The 21,351-nt window shown below is 49.4% G+C and overlaps 1 long non-coding RNA gene across 1 annotated transcript in view; it reads right to left on the bottom strand.

Annotated features, from left to right (window-relative positions):
* Positions 1-317: 317 nt before the first annotated feature.
* Positions 318-21,351, bottom strand: part of LOC123603943 — a 110,016-nt gene continuing 88,982 nt past the window's right edge. The window contains exon 4 of the long non-coding RNA XR_006715121.1: positions 318-784. This is a non-coding gene — a long non-coding RNA (uncharacterized LOC123603943). The remainder of the gene's footprint in view (positions 785-21,351) is intronic.

The raw sequence follows: 21,351 nt of genomic DNA, 5'->3' as shown, positions 1-21,351 counted from the left end.
AATAAACGGTAGCTTAGTGCCCTAACAGCTCCGTGAGGAAGATCCCATTCTCCCCTGAGAACAAGGGAACAGAAAAGGTTAAATAACTTACCTAAGGTCACATAGGAAACAGGGACAGAACTGGGTTCAGTCCCAGCTCCTCAAGGCTCCAGGGCCACAACCATAAATGCTGTAATGCCAAGTACCCCAGGCATGGGAGGACAGCAAGCCCCTTAATCACTGAGAAAAACTTAGTGTCAAGAAACCCACCTAGAATTTCGTAATCAGCAAATCTACAAAGACATTATTTTAATTTCAGCATCATGGTTTAGTGTGGTTTCTTGGTGTGAGTTAGTGACGGCAGAGAGAGGGTGGAATTATCACGTTTCCAGTGCTCAGGGGAATTGGTTTAGTGCATGGGAACAATTTATTATCTGCTGTCGGAGATCAAACCCTCACTCCACAGGCAGTTGGTAATTGTGGCTCCTGAGAAGCCGGTCCCTGCAGCATCCCAGCCAGCGGAGGCCAGGCTGATGGGAGCCCCTCTGGTTGCCCTCAGGGAGGGGTGGGGCAGGGAGGGGCAGCAGGCTGGCATCTAGTTCTCTGCCACACCCTGCTCTGGAATTATTGGGACAATTGGTATCTCTCTGCAAATTCTGAGGACTGTCTGCTAACTACCTTTGTGGAATTCTTACTTTCCAAGGGAAATTTTTTTTAATAACTCACAAAACAGTTTCTCTTTGTTTCTGAATGGATCAAGGACTCCTCGATGTGAAGTCTTGCAAACCTGCAGCCATGTACAAGCCTGGAATCAGTGAAGGGTACAAGTCAGAAGTGGATGGACCCAGGGGGAATGTGTACGTAGGAGACAGGGAAACTAAGAACCAGGTACAGAGGGTCTGCTCAAGATCCAGGGACCAGTCTTGTATCAGTGCTGGAAATTAAGCAGTGCTGTCTCAGTCCTTCTGCCTTTTTGTTTTTGCCCCAGCTTCCTTTATAACAACCTTGAAATGCCTAAAGCCCATGGTAAATGTCTGTGCTAAATTCCTCTTTATCCAAAGAACTGATGTGTTTTTCTAAGTTGTTAAAAGGTCCAGGGATATGCAAACCAATCCAGTTCTGGAAGGAAGCCCTCCATGGGCAAAGGCTGGCCTGTTCAGGGAAGATTCCTGAGGCCTTAAATAAAGAAAAACCCCAAGGCTGTTTGCCTCCATCCTCACCTCCCCCGCCCCGAACCCCGCTTGTCCATCCCCACAACCCAACAGTTCCTCTCAACAAAGCCCGCTGCCCGTTGTAGGCTCACTTCTGCAAGCCATGGTGAAGAGAGTGGTTTAGCGCTTGCTCTCGGATACACCAAAGCCAAAGGTATTTCTGAAAAAAAAAGCTCACAGATCCCATGGCCATGTTGGCTTTCTCTACAGCCATGAACGTGGAGTGGGCTCCCTGTGGTTCCCTGACCGCACTTGAAACCCATCTCTTGACTGGCGCTCACCTTCCTGGGAGCTTCTGTACTCTGGAGCACAGACCCAGAGCCAAAAATTGTGGAAGAAAGCAACCAAAGGGAGACAAAGTGTTGTCAAAAAGCCCACAGTCCTGACTCCATAGGAAAGAAGGTGCATGGAATGGTGGTTCCATGTCACGTGTGATTACCCTCCCTTCTCTTTGCTCCTAATGTGCTGTTAGACTTAACCCTGAAGGAAACGCATGCTCATGAGGACACATGGGCTAAGGACACACCCACCCATGAAGATCTGCTGAAGAGGGGCGGTCTGGAGCCCTGCTCTGGAGCCCAGGAGGGTGAGGCAGAAGACAGATCTCTGGGGTGGGTCTAGGACACGCACTGCACTCACCGTCTCCTGCACCGAACCTCAGGTCTTAGTGTCTGTATTAGTTTCCCACTGCTGCTATAACAAATTACCGTGAACTTAGTAACTTGAAACAACACAAGTTATCTTACGGTTCTGGGGGTCACAAGTCCCACCTGTGTCTCACTACACAAAAAATCAAGGCGTCACCAAGCTGTGTTCCTTCTTGAGGCTCAAGGTGAGAATTTTTTTCCTTGCCTTTTTGCAGCTTCCCAAGGCTGCCTGCATCCTTGGGCTTGTGCCTCTCCTCCCTCTATAAAGCCATTCCAGAAGCATCTTCTAACTTCTCTCTGCCTCTCTCTGACCTGTGCTTCCATAATCTCTTCTCCTTTTCTGACTCTGACACTCCGCCTCCCTCACTCACTGACAAGGGCTCTTGTGAAAACAATGGGCCCAACAGGAAAATCCAGGGTAAGCTCCCCATCCCCAAACCCTTAACTTAATCACACCTGGCAGGTCACCTGTGCCATGCAAGGGAACACACACGTTCACAGGGTCTGAGGATTAGGATGTGGATATCTTTGGGGGGCAGGACTCTATCGACGAGAGGGTCTTCAAAGACCCTCAGGACATAAATGCTCCTCGTATCAACAAAAACAGAAAGGTAAGCTGTCATTATCAGGAAAGGAGTAACAGAATCTCTGTCACCAAGGGAAGGAAATCCATTCAGTGATGTACAGCTTTCCCTACAAAGCTCTTGGGCTCCTAGTGTCACCTGACGAATGTGACTGTGAGAGTACCTTCTGGTCCAGGAGACACAAAGTCCCTTTCCCATGGCTGGGTGGGCCCCAGAGTCCATGATGCCCTCAGCCATTCCCCACCAGACTGCACCCCACACAGACCTTTCATAGTACCACCTGAGAAGCTTCAAATGCAAGACTCCTGCCACTTGATTTTTGAGTCCATTTTCTATCCTGCGAATGCCTTTTTTTTTTTTTAATGTTTATGTATTTTTGAGAGAGAGAGAGAGCACACACACACGCAGGAGAGGGGCAGAGAGAGAGGGAGACACAGAATCCAAAGCAGGATCCAGGCTCTGAGCTGTCAGCACAGAGCCTGACGCAGGGCTTGAACTCACGAACTGCAAGAGATCACGACCAGGAGATTATGACCTGAGTGAAAGTTGGACACTTAACCAAGTGAACCACCCAGGCACCCCCATCTTGCAAAATCTTAGCAGACTGTGAAACGTGGGCAGTGCAGGGCCACGGAGGGCCCAGGGAGCAGGCTCTGGACAGCCCCCAGGCACACAGGTACACTACAGCTGAGAACAGCCAGCTCCAGAGCGGGCTCCAGAGCCCAGATACCCAGGTTGAATGCCTACTTTTGCAGATGACTGAGCCTGCAGGGCCCGATACAACCGCAGTCGCAAGCACCCTGCAGGCTAGAGAATGACCAGCTATCCTTTCCCAAACAACAGGCTTGGTGGCTTTCTCCTAATTCTTTCTGGGGTCCTCACGTGTCTGCTTTCTCTCCGGATTCCCATCCCCAGGAACCCAGGCCACTTCAGGTTAAGAAAGGCCCTTGCAGGGGCCCCTGGGTGGCTCAGTCAGTTGAGTGACTGTCTCTTCAGCTCAGGTCATAATCTCGTGGTTCGAGAGTTCAAGCCCCGCATTGGGCTCTGTGCTGACCGCTCAGAACCTGGAGCCTGCTTCCGATTCCATGTCTCCCTCTCTCTCAGCCCCTCTCCTGTACCCTCCCTCTCAAAAATAAATAAACATTAAACTTTTTTTCTAAAAAAAGAAAGGCCCTTGGAAGCCCAAGTCAGGTTGAGGCACGGGTGCATCACTGCAGCCTCCTTGGCCTCTAGCCAACCGATCTGAGTGGGGAGCAGCAGTTTTACTTGCCAGGCTTCTGGAGAATGCTGTGGGGAGGGGTCATCCCCTTTGACCACCGGGTCACCCCTCTGGGCCTTCAGACAGCCTCCTTCCACAGCTAAAGGGCCACAATCGCACCAACACTGACCACTCAATTTCTACACCCAAGTTCTAAGTTACTGGGCTTTTTCGTCTGGGCTTTCCTCTTGTTGCTCAGACCACAGCCAACACAATCGGGCACCATGGGCTCCAGGGTCCCTTCAACATGGACGGCGATGACAACAACAGGTGGCATTTACTGCTTGCTTACCACGTGTCGGGTCCTGTGTGAAAGGCCCTCAGCAGCCACACAGGGCCACGTACAGTTGTTACTCCTGTTCTCAGAGGCAGGGAAACTGAGGCTCTGAGAAGTTAAAGAACTTGCCCGAGGTCACAAACCAAGTGACAGAGCCAGGACCCGAATCCGGCTCTGTCTGACTCCAGCGTCTGCTTTCTTAACCACTCTGTTCCCCACCCAGCCCTGGGGTTTCCCTTCCCATCACAGAACCCCACCCAGAGGTCCCAGCTTGCAAGTTGCTGGGCCAGGAAGCCTTTGTGAACCTATGGCCAGCTCCAGGCGTTGCTTGGGGCAGCTGAGCTGTCCCGGAGCACTCCTGTGAGTGACAGCCTCCTGCCCCGGCTGACTGGGACAGCGGTGGGGACGCAGCCCAGGGGCCCCGTGCACCCTGAGGAGCAGTCTCTTTCTGTTCTGCCTCGACCATATGCTGGAGCCTGACATGTCATGACTGCCCGGGGGTGGGGGCAGTGCCAGGGAGAAGACACGGAATGGGACTTTCTCAACGGAAAAGGCATAAGCAAACACCACTGGGTTGGGAGACAAGATCTAAGTTCAGACTTGTGGGCTAAAGCTGTTGCCATCCTTGGGAATGAATCGTCATTAAAAAAAAAAAATACCCAAGGGTCCGGGGCCCGGGGAGTCACGGCCGCTAAGTGTTTGGCAATGACCGAACAGCACAGCAGCTAGACTCATACAGAGTCTGAAACATGGTCTCCTGGCCAAGCCCCCATCCACACACACACACCTGTCCCTCTTCCCAAAGCGTCCATGCCCCGCTCACCAGTGGCTCCAGATGTGGCCCCTCTAGCCCCAACCACACCACAGCCCCCTGCCCTCACATGCAGTACAGTATCCCCGCACCCCATTCAAGAGGTTTACTTATCTGTTCCTTTGGAACTTCCACAACCATCATGAAAAGGGGAGGGGGGAAATCTGCCCAAAGCCCCTACTCACTGGTGCCCACCGCCATGTTGCACACACAAGCTCAGAGACTCAGGCAAGCGGACTTGTCCATGAAAGGTCATGCAGCCTCCCACGCACCTGCTCCGGGCAGGCAGGCCCGCCTGCACCTCGTCTTCTGAAGAAGCACTGGACTAGGAGAAGGGGTAGACTTGGCTTCTCAGCTCAGCCCACTGGCTTGATGTGAGACCCTGGGTACATTGCTTGACATTTCTGAGTCTTTCAAAAGTTGTTGTGAGGATGGAGTAAGATGATAGGAGTAGACAGGCGTGGTTCAGACACAGGATCTTGCACATGTCCGATAGGTGCTCAATAAATGCACAGGGGTCCCTTCCTCTTCAACCTCCTTGTGTCTGTATGCCCTATCCTCTCTCAGACAAGAAGCCCATACAGAGAAATTGGGTCTTTTCCTTCCCCTGGGTGCCCCTGCGCCGAGCCCCTGAGGCCTCTTAAGAAGCAGGACCTTCTGTGTGCCCAGGGAGGGCTGAGATAAGTGTATTATAGAGGGAGGCCTCCAGCTCCTGCCAATGTGCTGGGTCACCCGCCCACCATAATCATCCAGAAATGCTGGGTGAGACACAGTAAGCATAAATATAAGTGCGAAGGGGAAGGAAGGAAGGAAGAAAGGAAGGGAGGGAGGGAGGGAGGGAGGGAGGGAGGGAGGGAGGGAACAAACAAACAGGTGTGGGAAATCTACAATGCTAAGAGCTCTAGCTGAATTAAGATGCCCAAGCCATGTAAGTACGGAAACCAGAGCTGCCGTAAGGTCATCAGCCAATCCCAGAAGCAGAAAAAAAGCCTCTGACCTACAAAAGAGGGAGGCCTAAACTAGGACCTCTGTCTGGACCTAGGACTCTCAAAGTTATACCTCGGGCAATCCACTCACTGGAAAAGGAGACAACCAGGAGACCTGGCCATCTCCAGCCTTGGCTCGGAGAGAGAAATACTCAGGGAGTGTCCCATGGAGTTCGTGGCCCAAGCCTGCTCTCACCTGGGTGAATCTGCATTTCCTCAGTCAAGGAAACACCAAGTAGATAGGTAGAATTCAAGTGTCTTCAGGTAGATGACATCACTGGACACCAAGAAGAACCATTCACAAAATCTCTCCGAAAGAACGCACGCTCAACCCAGGCTCTCCAGGATCTTGCAGATTATAACCGGTTAAATGTGAGCTCACCATGAAAAATTACCAAACACCCAAGGAAAGAAACCACTGTGAGTAAGAGTCAGCAGGAAGGGCAGCAAAACTGACCCCCAAGGGCCAAGGTACAGATATGAAATAAGGCCTATAAGCTTAAACACAATGGGAGAGGAACATTTTAAAATTGATCCGGTGTATCTGATTAAGAAAGGATCACCTAGAACTCCTAGAAATGAAAAATGAAACCAGAAGCCCAATGAATAAATACAGCTGATGAGAGAATTAACTAGAAAAGATGTAAAGAAACAACTCAGAAAGTGGCAGAGAATGGGACAGGGGTGGGGACATGAAAGAAATACTTTAAGAATTATAAGAGTACCTGGATGGCTTAGTGGGTTAAGGGTCTAACTTCAGCTCAGGTCATGATCTCACAGTTTGTGGGTTCAAGCTCCACATTGGGCTCTGTGCTGACAGCTCGGAGCCTAGAACCTACTTTGGATTCTGTGTGTGTGTCTCTCTCTCTGCTCCTCCCCCATGTGTGCTGTGTCTCTTTTGGTCTCTCAAAAATAAACATTAATTTTTTTTAACGTTTAATTATTTGGGGGGGGGGGTGGGGAGAGGCAGAGAGAGAGGGAGACACAGAATCTAAAGCACACTCCAGGCTCCGAGCTGTCAGCACAGAGCCCGACGCAGGGCTCGAACTCACGGACCATGAGATCATGACTTGAGCCGAAGTCGGACGCCTAACTGACTAAGCCAAAAAAAATTTTCTTAATAAAAAAAAAAGAATTATAAGCTGGGGCTCACCCCCTGGAACATGCCATGAGAAGAGAGGGACTTAGACAGCAGGTACCATTCAACATGGGGCCCAAAAAGTACAACGACCTGAACCTGACTCACAGCGTGGAGCAAAACAGAAGACATACAGAACCCTGAGTCATAAAACATATTTTTGTCATAAGCCACTGGACCTATTGGGAGGTATTTGTGCTGCACAAAGTAAAACAGAAATCGGCACCTACAGGTGGAGTGCTATGCCAACCCAAACTTTGGCACAGTGGCTTTGGCACTGGATAGCTAGTGGTAAGGGAACCTAAAGAGGGATAGAAACATGGCACCTGGGTTACATGGCAGAAAAAATGCTGCCCACGAGATGTGGAAAACTGAAATATAGACACCTCATCTATTTGTGGCTCCTGGCAGAGAAGCATCAGGAAAGATGATCCCTTGTGTGAGCTGATATGACTGCCTGTACTTCAAAGGGTACTACAAGAAAGAAGTGAACTCAGACAAAGACCAACCAGTTCACAAGCAGAAGTGAGGGGTCCTGATGTCCCTGGGTTTCCAGAGTTGTGACACGGAGCGGTCTCCTCACCAAATTGAGGATGTGGCCACGAAGATGCAGATTTGGTCAAAAATCCATTGAAGGCCATGGCCTTTAAGACATGCTCAGAAGAGAGATCAAATCACAGATGAGGCCAGACACACCCTTTGCTAAAACCCAAATGGATGAAGGTCATTCCTGGGAGGTGAAGGGCAAAATCAGGCTTTCCTCTCATGGAAACCTGATTACATCGAAACACCTGTAACTGAGGGGATAGAAAGAGAGACAAAGACAGAGGGCGGGGGAAGAAGAGAAGGAGAGGGAGGGAGGGGTAGACCTCAAAAGAATTGTGGGTCTGGCTTTTGGCATAAGCAGCTGGGGCTCCAAAACACTTTAAAAGGAACTTAATAAAATATTAAAAATACAATACAACCAAATACATTTTAAAGGCTCTCGTGCATAGGCCACATAGGCAGACCCTCCTCGGCTCATGATGGTTGTGCCTTGGGAAAAAAGTGCCTTCCACATGATGCAAGCTGGCTGCTGGGGCCTCTCCTGGCATGGCATACCCCCTATTACCATTCCCAAGAGGGCACTCAGGCCAAATCAAAACCAAGCTGTGCCAGGCAGGGGCATGCCAACCCTATCAGAAAAGTTCCTGACCAGACAACCCATACCTTTTTGAATGACCCTCTCCAAGTGGACAAGGCACGATTTCCCTCAACCCTCAGCTGGCCAAGGTTGTTCCAAGGACAGTGGCCAACATAAACAGCATATAAAAATGAGTCCAGAAACCAAATTTCCAGCTCCAGGACGATGACCGTCTATTTGCGTGTGGTAAACCAAACTTCCTGGGACGGCTTCCCAGAGCCCAGGGCCATCCGTCCTGCCCAGATCCCCAAGCTCAAAGGTGCCACTGGCAGTGTGGTCTCCAAAGATGACAGTTCGTCTTAGAGATCTGCCCTCACAACGACTCCCCGCACAGGCCCCAAGAAGGAAGGACAGACACAGCTTTGGGGCTGAGGGGTCCAGCCAACACAGAAATGCAGAGGCTCACGGAAAATGCGGGCTGGCAAGGGAGGAAATGGCAAAATGATCTGAGTGTGGAGGTGTGGCAGGCCATTATTCAGCTCATAATACAGAATCATCGGCTGGTATTTCCCTGGATGGCACCCCAGAAGTCACCCTCACAAGAGGCTGTCGATGGTTACCGTACTGTGCAGGTGGCACTGGCTAATCTACTGACATCTGGCAACCTCTGGGCAGCAGGGTGACCCCTCATTCTCACGTTGGTCTGTCAAGCAACCCTCCTACAAGAAAAGAAACCAGACATCTCCCCAAACCAAAGGTGGTCACGACCAATACCCAATCCTCAGGCAATCTCCCCTCTTTAGAACATTTTCGGAGCTAAAGAATAGACTGCAAGGAATCTGGGCAGACAAGAGTGGTCACAACATCCACGCAAGAAAGCCCAGGCCTCTTCCTCGCACATCAAGTCCCTCCGAGCCAGGGACACGGCCCCCAATGGGCTTGTTCCTGTGGCATTCCAGCCAGGGCAGACAGCATATGACAGGCAGGCGCACCTGTAGGTGGCACAGTGGCAACAGCAGACAGGGACAGCTGCTAATCGCGAGCAAGGACACAGAGAGAAAGAGTGCAGAACTGTCCAGATGAAAAGAAACTTGAAGAAACAGTAGCCTGTGACCATTCAGGAGCGAAGAGTGCTTCACACCTGAGTAAGTTCCAAATTACAGAGAAGAATGAGGCCTGGCACATCGTCACATGCAAATGAATTTTAAAAATTGTGTAGGGGCTCCTGGGTGGCTCAGTCGGTTAAACGTCCAACTTTGACTCAAGTCACCATCTCGCGATTCGTGAGTTCGAGCTCCCGCGACGGGCTCTGTGCTGACAGCTCAGAGCCTGCAGACTGTTTAGGATTCTGTGTCTCCCTCTCTCTCAGCTCCCCCCCTGCTCGTGCTGTGTCTCTCTCTCTCAAAAATAAACATTAAAAGAATTAAAATGTTAAAAATTTAAAACTTTTTAAAAAATGTGAAACAAGTTTAAATAATTATTTTTTCCCCAATTATTTTTTTTTGATAGAGTGAGAGAACGTGCGAGCAAGGGGGAGGGGCAGAGGGAGAGAGTGAGGGAAAGAGAGAATCCCAAGCAGGCTCCACTCTCAGCACAGAGCCTGACGGGGCTCAATCCTACGACCCTGGGATCATGACATGAGCTGAAATCAAGAATCATCGGATGCTCGACCGACTGAGCCACCCAGGCGCCCCTGAATGGAGATTTATCTAACCCCATGACTCCTTCCACATGGATCGGTTGGCGTTTTACAGTGAAGTGGAGCTTTCTCTCATTCCACACTTACTCATTTACACCAGTGTGGGCTCATGGGATGCAGTTTTGTGGGTGTTAAACCATTACCATCATTATATATTTTGATGCTCAAATGTCCCAGATTGTGCCAATGGGAGCCCCTTCAAGATGGCTTCCGTGTCCTCTCAACGTGCCCACTTCATTTGTTAATCATCTCCTTGCTTTCTGGCAGAAAAGATTTCTAGCACAGTGTACTTTTCCTGTCCCAGCCCTGGAATCGGCCATTTCTCCAAGGATTCCTAGTCTCCTTTAGTGGAAAATGCTATTAGAAACCATTACCTGAGCAACCCGGTGTGCCATTTGTCCTGGTTGCTAGGCCTTCCAGTGGAAAGAGCTCACCAACATTTGCAAATGCAGATACATATACATATGTATATGCAATATTTACCTATATGCGACTTTCTACATTTATCTATACTGAAAACCACGAGTTTACACATATCTCCAATACCAGTCTAACATAACTATGTTCGTTCTCACTTCCCTCTTTCCTCTTCAGTGACTCCCTCCTCTAACACCTGGAAAACCAGCCTCCTTAACCCTTAGTGTATTTACTTATCTGCTCAATCCCTGTGTGTAGGACCAACTTCTCAAATCCACTAAGCTGCCACCACACTCAGCCACCTTCCTCCTGTGGCCTTCAACCTCCGCTAGGTCACGTTGCCTGTTGGGCCGGCACAAATGCTTTCCTTATTCAAGTAGCTTTAGTGAATTATAAATTACCATAAAATTAACCCAGCTTAAGTATACAACTCAAAGATTTTCTAGTCAACTTACACAACTGTATAACCATCACCACCATTTGGTTCTACAACACTTCCATCGTTCCAACAAACTTGCCAGTGTCCATTTCAGACTGACCCCATTCCTCAGCTCCAGGCACCCAATGACCTGCTTACGTCTCCACAGATTTCCTTCTTCTGGAATTTCCCTGTAAAGATAAAAATGTATCTTTTACACCTGGTTTACCTCACTTAGCATCAGGTTTTTGAAGTTCATCAGGCATGATGTAGCATGCATCAGCACTTCCTTTTTATTGTTACATCATATTCCACTTTATAGACATGTCATATTTTGTTCATCCATTAACCAGTTGACAGACAACGGGATTGTTACCAGTTTGGGGTTACTACATACAGTGCTGCTATGAATACTCATGTACAGGTCTTTGTGTGGACACATACTTTCTTTTACTGTGGGTAGTATGGAAGGCAGAATAATGGCTCCCAAAGATGCCCCAACTTACTAATCAACTAACTTTTAGAAACCAAGATTATCCTGGATTCTTTTATATGAAGTCTATGACCTAATCCCCAGAGCATGTAACTATGTTATGTTACAGAGCAAAGGGGAATTAAGGTTGCTAATCAGCTGGTGTTAAGAAAGCAAGATTACCATGGACTCCCTAGGTGGGCCCAACGTACACACAAGGGTCCTTTCAAAGGAGAAGAGGAAGTCAGAATAATGCTCTGTAAGAAGGACTCTGCCCACTGCTGCTAGCTTTAAAGATGGAGGAAGGAGGCCATGAACCAAGGGATCCTCTGCAGCCTGTAGAAACTGCAAAGTTTGTCCTTGAGAGCCTCCAGGAAGGAAGGTAGCCCTGCTGACTCCCTGATTTTAGCCCCGTGAGACCCTGTTGGACCTCTAGCCTCCAAAGCAGTAAGATAATACATTTGTGTCATTTTCAGTGACCCAGCTTGTGGTGATTTGTTATGACAATAAGAGAAAACCAAGACAGAGGGTACCCGAGTGAAAATGGTTCAAGTTACCATTTTTTGACTTCATGATGGAACAAAAGCCATACACAGTCGCTAGAAACCACACTTCAAATTTTGTACTTTACTCTTCTGGGCTAGCGATAGGCAGTTACGATATTCTCTCTCACTGCTGGGCAGGGGTAGGGAGCCACAGCTCCCAGCCAGCCATGCAACCTTGAAGATAAGCCACCAATAATTTACAGACACCCTGTCCCCATACAAACCTTCTGTTTTTCACTTTCAGTACTATATATTCAATACATGACATGACATGTTCAACACTTTGTGTTACACAATTTTGCTCAATTGTAAGCTAATGTGAGTGTTCTGAGCACATGTATGGTCTGCTTGGCTAAGCTAGGTTGTTAGTAGGTTAGGTGTATTAAATGCATTTGCCACTTACATTATTGCCAACTTATGATGGGATTATCGGGATATAAACTTGCTGTAAGTCAAAGAAGGTCTGTACAGGGAGATACCTAAAATTGGATATTGGATTGGATGATAAGTTTATGTTTAACTTTTTAAGAAACTACCACATAGGTTTTCAAGGTGGCTGTATCATTTTACATTCTTATCGGAAATGTATGATTTTGGTGAGTTTCTAGAACTCTTAAATGGTTGCTTTGGACACTTTTGTCTAGTTTTATCACTGTTTTGGGGTGGAGAGGATTTGCCAAGTTTCCTTTCTCACTCCACCATACCAACACCCAATGAGTTTTTGACTGCCTTACTGAAGAAGAGAGAAAGGAGGGAAAAAGGAAACAGAGGAAAGATCAAATATTTGTAATGGGCTTATTGGCCAGACTAGAGGACAATGGATTTCAGGGCCTCACACACTATCCCACTTCTTTAAAAAAATTTTTTTAAGTGTTTTATTTATTCTTGAGAGAGAGAGAGAGAGAGAGAGACAGAGACAGAGCATGAGCGAGGGAAGGACAGAGAGAGAGAGGGACACAGAATGCAAAGCAGACTCCAGGCTCTGAGCTGTCAACACAGAGTCTGACGTGGGGCTCGAACTCAAGAGCCATGAGATCATGACATGAGCCAAAGTCAGACACTCAACTGACTGAGCCACCCAGGTGCCCCAACACCAATTCTTATTAACTGTATGATTTGGGGCATGTTGTCTCACTTGTCTGAGCCTCAGTATCATCACCACAATAAATAATAATCAGAAAAAATAATAGGACACGTGTCCTATGTTTGTGAGGAGGACTAAATAAGATAACACGGGTAAGGCACATAGGCAATGCTCAGCCTCCAAGCTGCTCTATTGGAAGAATATGTAATTAATCAAAAAACAAACAAACAAAACACAAAGTGTGGGTTTCTAGAAATGGAAGAATATGTAATTAGAAAAAACACACAAAATGTGGGTTCCTAGAAATGTAAACCCTTGCCTGGTTGGCCTAGTTTCCAAGTTGCTCACAGATCTCAGCAAGTGAAAACGTAACTACAAAATCCGACAAGTCGTCTGTTGCCAGTGGTTATCCACCCATAACAATTCTACACATCTGTACAAAATTCTGTTTTTAAACATCTTTTTGGTACATCTTTTCACGTGGTCACCCAAAAAGCCCACTGGGTAGACCAAACAGGAACGATCACATCTGACAGATTAAGGGAACTGAGATCCACAGCTGCCAAGTGATTCATTCAAGACTCTACAGAGAGAAGGTGGCAGAAATGCCACCATTTTTCCTTTTCTGCAGTGCATGTCTCTGGTTTGCACCCAAGGGTACCTTTCCCACCTCTTTTTCACTGATATCATTTGCTCGTGGACCATGGAAAAGATCAAGGTTCATCAAATCCAGAGATGCTAATAACACAGTCAACGTCCATGAACACATGCTGATTTCATTGTAATTCTGCTCATCTTGCTGGGAGCAGCCATGCATGGCTCGGTGGAAATTTAAGACTCCATTACAGAGTTAAATTGGCATTTGTTCTGAGCCCAGTGGCATTTTTGATGCATTTGTGAAAATGGAAATGAGTCGAGGCACCCAAGGCCGATTACAAAGGGCAAGTTAAACACCCCCAGAATCCACAACGAAGGCCCAGTCTATTGATTCGTGGCTGTGCCAACAGTTCCCCACAATCATCCTCCCAAGGGCAAAGCCTTCTCCTCCTCACACAGCCCTGTCCTGCCTGTCCATCTTGGACCCATCTTCACAACAACAACCTGACCTAAGTCCTATCATTCTCCTCATTTCGCAGATGAGAAAGCAGAGGTTCAGAGAGGTTAAGTGACTTTCCTGAGTCACGCAGCTGGTAACATGGTGAATCCAGGCTTCAAACTCAGGTCACTGAGGCTCAAAATTCCATGGGCTCGGCATGCTTCTCTCCAGTATCCCTTGCACATAGACCTCCTCTTCCCTCCTCACTACGCTCCCTTGATCATTATATACTCCGATCTGAAGAACACAGTGTATAGGTCAAATAGCTATACATTCCTGGGGAAGGGGTATGCATGTCAGCTCACCCAAGGCTATCTCTGTGTAACCTCTGCCCTCCAACATTCACAGACAAGGTCAGTTTCTGATTTGACACCTTTAAAACAAAAAACGCTGGAGTTAGAAGTTACTTATATAGAAGAACAATGCCTGAGGGTCTCATCGAACTTGTAAACTTTGCTATAATTGTTTTTTATTGTTTTGACTTTTGTTTTTGCTGCTCTGGGAAAAGCTAATCCATTACACCAGTGATACTTTGTTCTCTTGAGTTAAGTGTTTAACTTTGTTGGAGGGCATGGGGGTAAGACGTGAACCAGAAAGTAATATAGAACCTTGCAAACTCAAGGGAAAGGAGTCCTCAGATGAAGAGCCATATACGCCTCCTGTCTGTCTGTCTCCTTCCACCTTGATCATACACATACATGACCAAAGTTGACAGTCTAGCCCCCAAAGGACATTTCCTTAAGTTCCCTCTCTGGGCTATTCCCTATTCCAAAAGCCCAAGAAGATCAGGCACATTTCCCCTGGACACGGCAGTATCTGAGAGGGAGACACAGGTGTGACCCCAGAAGGGTGAAGGCCGAACATGCCTCCCGCTCATCTTCCAGGAAAACTGGAGAGAGAGGTCCTACCGGCAGCTCCCTGTCCCCTGTGGCCTTGAGCTTGTCCCCACATTTCCACTAGGAGCACCTGGCCTCCAGGGCTGCTCCCCACATTTCCAGGGATCAGTGGGAGTGGTGGAAGTAGAGACAGGGAGTAGACAAGATTCACTGATTCTACCTTACAAGGCAGGTTATTCAGAATCATTCATCCATCCATCCATTCATTCATGGCCAGACAGCAAACTAGGAGCCGGTGACTGGCAGTAATGCAGCACTCCACAATTTCCAAAACCATTTCACACACGTTCTCTTGGCCGACCCACACAATGTCCCTGTCTGGCACAGTAGAGATCAGGCCCATTTTACAGATGAGCAAATGGGTATCCAAAAGTAACTTGCCCAGGTCCCAGAGCACACAGCAAAACCAGGTTGAGAACCCAGAAGGGGGGCACGCAGGTAGACCTCACTGCCTCTCCCCGCAGCACTGGACAGCCTTCTTCCGATAGCTAATCCCTACCCCGAGTTCCCAGAGTAACCTCGGCGACAGGCCTCCATTCACATCGTAGTTCCACCGCTGTCTGGTGGAGACCACACCTTCCTGTGCACAAGTGGCCTCATCTTTAAAATGGGCACAAGAGTGACAACACCATAAGGTCACTGAAGGGGATCAAGGCGAGCTGTGTCCTTCACGGCACCTGGCACAGAGGGAGTACATCAGAGACAGCAGCCGCTCATATCCTCATATCGCAATGGCGCCATGGGGCCCTGCTGGGCACACTGCAGGGGCTCAGGACCCTCACTTCCACCAACCAGGGCCCTGGGGTGTGAGCCCGTTTCTCCCCAGCCCCGGCCCCCCCAGGAAGACAGCAGGGGCTGGGAGGGAGGGAGAAGCTCAAGGCAGGGCTCGGGGCAGCCTCGCGGCCAGGCACTCCCGGTCCTCGCCTTTGTCTGTGCGCCTGTAACTGAGAGGCCCGTCTAGACTGAGCGGCTACTAGAAGTAATCCCGGGAAAATCTCCCTGAAACCTGATCCCCGCCCTTATCGAGGGCCAGGCAGATTAGCCTGATTGATTGAACGATGGACGCCAGGGCTTTAACAGGATCTCCATGTGTCTCCTGTGCAGAAGGGGCTCTGGGCAGGCGCAGGGCCCACACTGCAGAGGAACCTGTCTTGCGGGGTCAGCAGGCCAGTCGGCCTCCTTCCAGCCTACGGGAGGAGGGGGCTGGGAGGACTCACCTCTCCCAGGGCCATCACAGCAACCCACACCAGTTCTACCGCTTAGGGGCTGCCTTCCATGATCAGGTCCCTGCTAGGACTCACGCACCCCACATGGGGAGCACCTATTGTCATCACCAATCTCCCCTTCCTCCTCCTGATCATCTCTGTTTCACAAGTGGGGGCATGGAGACTAAGCGACACCCTCCGGCTCACACACCAGAAAAGCAGCAGAATCAGAGGCCACGAGCCCTCACCCACAGTCTGGCCCTGCCCCTCGGCACTCACATAGCAGCAGTCAGCAAGCCACAGGCCCTGGTCATTGTTCCAGACAACCTTCCAATGTTCTTCGGCGACGAAGTCAGCCTCTGGGCCTCTCCAACATAACCATGGGTACGGAAGTGCTCTGTGAGCAGCAACAGACACCTGCAGGCCAGTGTGGTCACCCAAACTGTCATTCTCTTTTGTTTTCATCTGAACCACCAAGCTTGGGAACTAACTATAAACAAAGCAATGCTGCCCCAAGCTGCCTCCACCAAGAGCCTTCCAGAGCAAGTGTGTCGAACAGAGGGCAAGGCCACCAGGCACACATGGCCCACCAGCTCAGGAAGAGAAGGGCTGTGCCAGCCACAATCCACCGGGCCTCACCAAGGGGAGGATGCAGAGAAACGTGGTCGGGACACCCTGTGATCCGTGTGCTTTGGGAGAGCCCGGGAGAGAGGACGGACGGCTGAGCTGGCCAGATCAAGGCCGCAGACTCACCCCGGGTAAGAGTCCTCAAGTAAGCCAAACCTGACTCACCCCTACCTCCGCCACTCACCTGTGTGACCTTGGGACAGTGACCTGCCCTGTCGGAGCCGTATCAGCTCCATTTCACAAATGAGAATTTCAACCCCCCACCCCTGCCCAGCTTTGAGGGGTGTCAGGATCAAAACGAACCGGTCGATACCCTACATGTTAGGCTAGGCATGGCAAGAGACTTGCCCCCCAACCTAGAAACTCTCATGACGACTCAGAATCGATGGAACCTTAATGAACTGTTAACACGGGAAAGGCCGGAAGCAGCATAGTCACGTTCTATCCCCTCCGGCAGAGCGAGTGCTCAGGAGTGCTACCTACTAGAGCAGTCCCTTCATCACTGTCTGCAGCACAGGCTGGGACAGTCTCTCCTGGGCACCATCACCTGCATGGCAGGAGGGCTGCTGTGCCAGGCCTTCATACCACCAAGGAGGAAACTGAGGTCCAGGAGACTTCCCCTGAGGGCTCTGTGAAAAGGTTCCCATGGAAGCATTATCAGCTCATTAACCAGAGTGGGTAACACTGATCCCCCAGTAATACCTTGGTGAGGGTTTTTTTTTTTTTTTTTTTTTTTTTTTTTTTGCAACGAAAATACCCAGCCAGGATCCTAACTCATTTCAGCAAATGGCATCTGTCTCTGTGACCTTAAATTGGATAATCCCTGCCCCTCTGGTTTCCTGTTAGCCAGGTAACACCTGCACTTTCAGAGTCCCCTCACCTGCCCTCTCACTGCACCCCTGTGTGCGTCTCAGGTCTACCCCTGGCCAGCCCCATGTCTAACCCCAGCATCTCCCATGTCTGTCCAGAGCCAGCCAGATCCTCAGCCGAGGACTGGTCCCCAATCTACCTTCCAGATGTTGGGCCCTTGGGTCGTCATCTTTCTCTACCTGCCTCAACCCACCTGTGCACCCAGAGGCAGTGCCTTCATCTCCAAAACTGGTCAATTTCTTCCTGTCCCTTTATTCCTACGCAGGGAATGGCCACTGAGGCCTTAGGGATGGGGGCCAGGCCACTTGGGGCAGGAGCCTGAAAGAGTCCTGAGACCATCAAACACCTTGGGTGCTAAGGAGAGAGAGGCAAAAATTAAGTTTTCCCACGCAAGTTAGTATCACAAGCATTAGCAGAATACCCACCATGGGCCTGTCCTCTCCTAACCTCTAGAACCCCATCTTACCAAGACCATGCACGCCAGGGGCCCAAAGGCACTGAGACAGGAGATGTGATTGGCAGGGAGGGAGTGGATCCCTACAGGAGGGGCTTCTGAGAGCCTGGCAGGAGGCCTGGGCTCAGGTATTGTGAAGGACTACAAGGTGTAAGGGACAGAAGCACAGGGTGGAGAGGCCCCGGCTCAGTGGGACTCCGGGGGGGAAGAAGGGGAGCTCAAATCACCGTGTGAATTTGCACAGGGGAAAAGGGAAGCCAGTATGACTGCAGAGCAGGGCTGAGTCCCAGAAAGACAGCTCTGGTGGCAATGGTGGGGGTGGGGAGAGCAGCGAGGGGACCACAGTAATAGTGCGTTGACAGAAGGCTCCTGGGCCCACATTCGGCCCCATTTATAAGCTGTGTGACCTTGGGCAGATTACTTAACCTTTCTGAGCTACAGTCTCTGCCTCAGTCAAAAGGAGACTCCAGGGGCGCCTGGGTGGCGCAGTCGGTTAAGCGTCCGACTTCAGCCAGGTCACGATCTCGCGGTCCGTGAGTTCGAGCCCCGCGTCAGGCTCTGGGCTGATGGCTCAGAGCCTGGAGCCTGCTTCCGATTCTGTGTCTCCCTCTCTCTCTGCCCCTCCCCCGTTCATGCTCTGTCTCTCTCTCTGTCCCAAAAATAAATAAAACGTTGAAAAAAAATTAAAAAAAAAAAAAAAAAGGAGACTCCAGCGGCAGGGTGTCACATGGATTCAAACCGATAACGCATGAAAAGCATTTAGCATGATGCCTGGCACACAGTAAATGCTCAATAAATGTTTGCTTAGAAAAACAAAAAGCCAAAGGCTGGCTTCTACAGCCTCCTCCCTCCCCCATTCTCCCCAATCAATAAAAGCAGCCCTTTTATCTAAATCCCTGGGACCAAAGGGAAACCAAACACAGCAGCTGTAGCTCGGCTTCCCGAGACCCGTGCCCCCCTGCCTGGGCTTCTCCCGTTGGGGCCCACCGTGGCCGCCGTGGCCGAGGAAAGAATGCTGGCGCAGTGACCTGGCCATGAACCTTCCCCCAGCCTCCAAACACGCACAAAAGCATTGCTCCTGTCTTGGTAACGCCAGCACCACCCGGCCCGGCGCACCCCGCCCCCAGGGAGCCCGCAGAACCCATACGGCCCATGCAGAATTACAGACCTGCCTGGTTCTGCCGCCCGTACTGCCGCTGGGGCAGAAGGAGAAAAATGAAAGAAAAAATCCGTTCTTAATATTTATGACTCTGGTGATATTCGTGTGCACAGGGCTGAATTCCTGCATAAAGAGGAGAAATTCAATCCAGTGTAAAATGCGCTTGGTAGAGGAGGGGGTAACACAAGCTCTCGAAACCCTGAGAACTTTTGGTTGGTCTTTTCACAAGAAAAGTGTGGGATCTTCCAGGTGGGCTGAGAGGTGGGGAGGCAAACATTCTGCAGAATTAGGGGGGAACCAGCTTGGGTCAATCTCTCAGGGACTTCAGAGACAGGTCCGTGCTGGCAGCTGCGGGATGGTGATGTGGCAGTGGACTGTCCCTTGCCATGGTCCTGAGCCACTGATATGCGGAACATGCCAGTGACTCATAGCGGGCAGCGTGAAGCAAAAAGGCATTTCAGAGAAAATAAAAGTGGGACTGTTTCCTTGACCATCTTTGGATCATAAATTATTTTCTGTAGTGAGGTGTTGCAGAAGGATCGGGGTCTTGGGGGTAAGGTCCCAGGCCTGAATCCTGTTCCCCAACTGACAAGCAGCACCGCTCACCCACAGTGACCCTGAGCCACAGGTGAAGGGTGGAGATGATGGCAGGTCCCTGAGGCGCCGTCGTGAGGGTGAAATTAAACAAGGTGATGTGTGTGAAGCACTGACCCTGTGCCCAGTGCATCCCTGCCCCCAATAACAGAGTCCACTTCCCAATACAGCAGATCTCTGTCACCCCCAAGGGGGGGGGGCAGTGGATCAATCACCTAGATAAAATACAGTTTTTAAATGACCATCACTAGGTAATTGAAATAACAAGGGCTTTTTCCCCATGGAAATTATCTAAATAGCCTCCAGTTCCTTATGTGTGCAATAGATATGAACAGATAAACAAGGGACTTAGTGGCCCTCTTGGAAAAGCCAGCCCCTGGTCATATTTCCAGAAATCAGAAGGACAGCTTCGTCTTTGCAGAAAGCATGCTGAGTCCTTAGAACTAAAAATGCAATTCCCTGTCCTACAAGAATTGCTCCGGGCTGGGAAACAAGTTAAAGAGCATCTCTGGAGAGGTACAAAATTCATGTTAAATGGTGGCAAGGAAAAATCCTCACGAGTGTGACCTTACCTTCCAACTAGACCTTTTTAAAGAAGAAGCTTTTACATTTCATTCTTTCTTTCTTTCTTTCTTTCTTTCTTTCTTTCTTTCTTTCTTTTCTTCTTCTTCTCCTTCTTCTTCTTTTCTCCTCCTCCTCCTCCTCCTCCTCCTCCTCCTCTTTTTTTTTTTTTTTTTTTTTTAAACTAAGAATGCCTCCAGTCAGGCTGCAGGATCTTAATGAGAATATCCAAATTAGGCAATGATTTTAGGAACCTGGTAAAACTTCCGGTCAACTGAGGGTCTTGGTAGATATCTTTTTTTCTAACTTTGTTAAAACATAATTTACGTGAAATAAATGCATCCCTTTTGTGTATGTGGCTGCTCGTTGACACACAGACACACACAGACACACACATACACACGTAACCAGCATGGTACAAACCCCCGCTGTACCCTTCGGCACTCGGTTACCCTCACCCCAGCCAATGATGAATGGGACTTCAATCACTATCGTTTTGCTTGTTCTAAAACTTCACGCAAATGGAATCACATATGATGTACTTCTGTGTCGCTCAGCAGAATGGGTTTCAGACTCTGATATCGTGTATGTAAGCAACTTGTTTCTTATTTTGAAGCAGTATTCCACTGTATCATTGTACGAGTGTACCATAATTTGTTTATCCATTCACTTACTGATGAGTATTTGGGTTCTTTCTAGTTTCTTTCAATTTCTCCCTTTATGGCTGGTAATATGTGCTTTATGTATTTACGTGCTCCTATGTTGGGTGCACAGATATTTATAACTGTTGTATTCTCTTGTTGGATGGATCCCTTCCTTTATCATTATGTAAGGCCTTCCTTGTCTTATGAATGAAACTGCTACCACTAGTCTTGAGGTGGACATATATTCCCATTTCTCTTGTGTAAATACCTAGAAATGGAAGACAGTTAAGCGGGAATGTGAATTTAAAAGAAACTGCCGGGGTGCCTGGGTGGCTCAGTCAGCTGAGCATCTGACTTCAGCTCAGGTCATGATCTCACGGTTCGTGGATTCGAGCCCCACATACAGCTCTGTGCTGACAGCTCAGAGCGTGGAGTCTGCTTTGGATTCTGTGTCTCCCTCTCTCTTTGCCCCTCCCTGCTCATGCTCTCAAAAATAAACATTGGGGGGGCGCCTGGGTGGCGCAGTCGGTTAGGCGTCCGACTTCAGCCAGGTCACGATCTCGCGGTCTGTGAGTTCGAGCCCCGCGTCGGGCTCT

This window comes from Leopardus geoffroyi, chromosome A1 (genome assembly GCF_018350155.1).
Source record: "Leopardus geoffroyi isolate Oge1 chromosome A1, O.geoffroyi_Oge1_pat1.0, whole genome shotgun sequence".
NCBI classification, from domain to species: domain Eukaryota; kingdom Metazoa; phylum Chordata; class Mammalia; order Carnivora; family Felidae; genus Leopardus; species Leopardus geoffroyi.
The sequence above is the reverse complement of the archived record's forward strand: the minus strand, read 5'-3'. Positions and strand labels throughout refer to the sequence as shown.